Source organism: Triticum dicoccoides, chromosome 3A, assembly GCF_002162155.2.
Source record: "Triticum dicoccoides isolate Atlit2015 ecotype Zavitan chromosome 3A, WEW_v2.0, whole genome shotgun sequence".
NCBI classification, from domain to species: Eukaryota; Viridiplantae; Streptophyta; class Magnoliopsida; order Poales; family Poaceae; genus Triticum; species Triticum dicoccoides.
This window is the reverse complement of record NC_041384.1, coordinates 91,206,019-91,211,077: the sequence shown is the minus strand read 5'-3', so window position 1 is coordinate 91,211,077 and position 5,059 is coordinate 91,206,019.

Here is a 5,059-nt window from a genome sequence, read left to right as displayed (position 1 = left end):
ATAGATGGAGCTATGCCGACGACTTTTCTATGTCGACAGTTTTCCCTAGGCCGTCGACATAGCTCCATCTATGCCTACGGCAGCCGTAGGCATAGATAAGGCCGTAGGCATATAAGCTTATTCCGGTAGTGAGGGTTTTGTATGTGGGCCCATGTTTTCTGAGGCCTATGTGATGAAGGTCCAAATGCCCACAAACCTTCCCTACATTTGGTTCCGGTTTGTGGATTTCGTTGATCCGGACAAAATTGATGCCCGCGTGTTGTATGTCCAAAAATGTCCGAACTTTCCGATCAAGACATCTAGGGGACATTTGATGAACCGCCTTGTCCGCCTCTTGAGGAAAATGAATATCTTTGAAAATATTTTGAGTTCCGTAAGTGGCGCTTAGAGGGGATGCTGATTTTTGCCTAAGTACTGGTGCTTATTTATAAAGAATAAATGCTTAATTAGACACCTCGATATGGAAATAAGCACACTAGTAGAAAAAGGCCCATTTGTCCCGGTTCATAAGGCCCATCTATCCCGGTTGGGGAACCTGAACTAAAGGGTCGTTACTAATGCCCTAGGCCTTTAGTCCCGGTTCTTATACGAACCGGGACAGATGGGCCTCCACGTGGCCGCTGTGGCGAGCCCAGGCAGGTGGGCCTTTAGTCCTGGTTGGTGGCACCAACCTGGACCAATAGGCTTCCACGCGTCGGTATTTCAGCGGCTGGTTTTTTTTGAAAGGAGGTGGTTTTGGGGTTTTGGGGGTTAATTTAGGTTTGTATAGGTAGCTAATAGAGAGATGTGTCCTCTCTTATCTCCATGCTACTGCTACTGTTATGCCTAAACATGACTTAGATTGAAGTGAGGCAACATGTGGTGCATGTCGAAAGTAATTCTAATCCTAACTTGATCAAGTTTGGATTGTACTACTTTCGACATGCACCACATGCATGTTGCCTTCACTTCAATCCAATCCATGTTCATTTCACCCACAGATATATAATAACTCTTCATGCTCGCATCATGCATCATCATAATAACAAGTCCTACTAATCATCATCATACAACTTCTACTCGTTATTAATAACAAGTCATACGATCATCATCCTCATAGTCATCGAACCAACCCTACTTAATTGTTCTTAGCACATGATCATCAGTATTAGGTAGGACCTAAATACTCTCTTTAAGGTAAAATGGCATAAAACAAAATAGACGCTGACTCTCCATTATGGAGAATGGAGATCATCCTGTCTCCAATTCTTGCGCTTCGCTTCCTTTTGCTTCCAAGAACCTCCTTACAACTGTCCATACATTTTTTCCATCCTTTGATTTGCATGTCTCCACTTCTTTTAGAAATCTGGTATGGAGAGTTGAGATTCGTAGGATGACCTGACTGTATGTTCAAAACATTAAGGCTACCTTTCTGATACATCAAATGAGGCACACAATTCTCTGGGATTATCTATTGAAAAACATAGTAATAACTTCATAGTTAGCAATGATGTACTAGTTTTAGAAGTATGCCAAAGATGCACAAATGTCGTAATAGTAAAAAATCTTACCAGGGTATCTCCATGGTAGTTACCGTAGTTGAACACATGCACTAGTGGCACGTATTGACCATAATGTTGAGGAGTTTGATTGTAGATATTGTGATTCTCAATGTCAGTACAAAATCCGACCAGATGATTTTTCTCCTTGTAAGTTAATTTGGAGCCATCGGTGTAGTGGGTTTTGTCTACCATCTCCTGCACATTCTTTGAACAATGAAAATAAGCTGTCAATGGAAATAAGTTGTCAACTATTTTGAAATAAACAATATAAATTAGCTAATAACTATGTTTGAGAAACTAAACTCACATAGCGATAGAATTGGAGGCGTATCAACAAGGACCCAAATGTCCATATTGTCTTGCTCGATTTCAGGATCACCAAGATCCATGGTGACAAGCATACCCTCATCAAAACCATACATCTTGCAAAGTGCTTCCCAGTTTTTGTAACCAAAATGAGTTACTCTCTCAGAATTGTAAAGCTTTACTTCAAAATCCACATCATGATGAGTCCTTAGATGAATTTTCTTTGTTTTGAAACTTTCATCGTCTTCAAAACCCATCCTCTCCAAGACATAGCACCTTGCATGGCATGGGATAAGCTACTCGAATTGTAAAAGATGAAAATTACACGTTGAAATATTTGTAGTAATGCTTAATTACGAAAAAACACTTGTCGTCGTTGCGTACCGTTTCAACATCGAAGGTCTCCTCGAGCTTAATGTTGAAGCGCTGATCATCGTCCAGGTGAGGCATGTCACACAGACCTCGATCGTCGTGGCACCAGATGCACTCCCCCGGGAGACTTTCGTCGTCTGATGACGACATTTCCTACATTCATAATTCAAAGATTAAACTTGTACAATTAATATATGTACTACAAAAACTAAATTATATCATTATTATTCATCATGGGTTGACTATCGGTCTGTCGAGTCTTTTCTTGAAAACTCTCAGCTCATGTGGTGTATATATTCGACTCTCGGTGATGGTCGCTCCTCACTTTGTCCCCGAGTGCATTACACCAAAATGTCTAGCACACAGGAACGAAGGAGAAGCGACCCCCACGACAATAGTTGGAATTCTTCGTCCTCTCATATATATATATATATATATATATATATATATATATATATGGTGGAACTCTCCCTCACTGATTCCTCTCTGACATTTGCGATCGTCGGTGATGGTCGTTACTCCTTCTTCCCCTAGTGCATAACAAAGGTCTAGCACCCGGAGAAGAAGGAGAAACAACCCCCACGACAACAGTTGGGATTCTTCGTCCTCTCATATATGGTGGAGACTTGACAAACTTAAAGTCAACCCGAAATATTGTTTAATTATCTTTCTAAAAAAAGGATTTGGCTTTTCTCACCTCGAGGTCGGAGGGGGTCGGTGACGGGGACGACGGCAGGGATGATGGAGGGGGGCTCCTAGATTTCTGCGAAAACAAAAACCCTATAAGCTATCAACTAATCATATGCATACGCCTTGCATAGTGCTCTCCAATTTTAGCATTCAAAGTAGGAGTAGTTTTCCAATTTGAGCATTCAATAAGCAAAATCAAATCGCCAAATAAAGTAGTATTCAAATTAGGATGCATTCAATTATAAGCAAAACTACATCATCTCTTGCGTCCGTACATCGTCGAATATTATCACTAATACACCTCGAATACTATCATACATATAACATCGCTAGTACAGCTGAACCATAGCGCCCGACGGGTATCGGCACGGGTGGTGGACACCCGAAGAGAAGGAACCATCACGGGATCGCTCCAGTGAGATCCATGAAGAACCTGCCAGGTATTGTCGAACCTGCCGTCCAACGCAACCATGTAGCAACGGACGTGCTCGTCCTCCTCGCTGACACGGTGACGTACCACCTCCGAGGTGTCCGGAAGCCTCGGCACCGTCACTGGCCCACACGACCGCCACCAAACAAGGATCGGGTCAACGACGGGCTGGCTCCTCACCAACCTACGGCCCCCAGAAGGTAGCACATCCCAAAACCATCCCGACGGAGCCCAGTCCCGGACATGCCCCCTCTGATCAAGCCGGCCTCCTCCGCCAAGTCGACGACAAGGATGCGGGATAGGCATCACCGATGTCGATGCGGGAATAATTGCTTTAACTAAAAAATAAACTAGTTTTATTAATTGTCTTGCTAAAAATAAACTACCACTATAGTAAAATAAACTAGTTTTATTAAATCAAGTAGTTCAACTACTAAGCACTTACTATAAATAAAATAAAGTAGTACTTGCTAAAAATAAACTACTTCTATATATAGTAAAATAAAGTAGTTTTATTAAATCAACTAGTTCAACTACTAATTAATTAAGCACTTTCTAACTAGTACTTACTAAAAGTTATCGGCTAGGGGGGGGTATATCGACAACGACATACCCGATAAAAAAATAAGAAGAGGAAGAAGAAGAAAAAAAAGAGGAGAAGAAGAAAGGAATAGAGAAGGAGATCGAAGAAAAAAAGGAAAAAAAAGAGGAGACGAAGAAGGAATATAGGAGAAGAAGAAGAAGTAGAACTCCTTCTTATTAATTTCTCCTCTTCTTCCTCTCCTCTTCTTCTTATTCTTCTTCTTCTTCTTCTTCTTCTCATTCTTCCTCTTCTTATTTTCCTTTTATCTCTCCTTTTTGTTCTAACTATTTCATATACATAAATGACTTTGATCATACACAATTTTCCTATACATACACAATATGAACATATACATAAATTGACAAAGAAAATTCTATGAACAAAAATACAATAGAAAAAAAACATAAAAATTCTATGAACAAAATCTAAACTACACATCTAAATTAATACAACTAAATTACAACAACTAAATTAACTACACATCTAAACTACACATCCAAATTAATACAACTAAATTACCACATCTATATATAGGGGGCACAGCGGCAGCGGCGGCCATTACAGGGAGGAGGAGGGGATCGGCGGGCAGCGCTCACAGGGTGCATGGCGACGGCGACGAGGAGGCAGGGCCGGCGGTGTCGGGGCAGGGGTGGCGCGGGGCGACGACGACATGGGTCCGGGGCGGCACGGCGTCGGGGCGGCGCGTCGAAGGCAGGGGCGACAATGGCGACGGCGAGACAGGGGGGCAGCCTGGCGGCGTCGCTGCGGGGGAATGAGCAACTGAACGAAAAATTTACAAGTCCTGCTTGTATAGACTAGGCATTGGTCCCGATTCATGGCACAAACCGGGACCAATGCCCCCTTTAGTCCCGGTTGGTGTCACCAGCCGGGACCAAAGTTCAGTTTTCGGCAGCCAAAAGGCGGGAAGCGGCTACCTTTGGTCCCGGTTCGTGGCACCAACCGGTACCAAAGGGGGGCATTCGTACCGGTTGGGGCCACGAACCGGTTCCAATGCACCCCTTTAGTCCCGGTTGGTGGCACCAACCGAGACCAAAGGTCTCGTTCTTCCCGTGCCCAAATGTTTAGTCCCACCTCGCTAGTTGAGAGGGGCGCATAGTGGTTTATAAGCCCCACTGC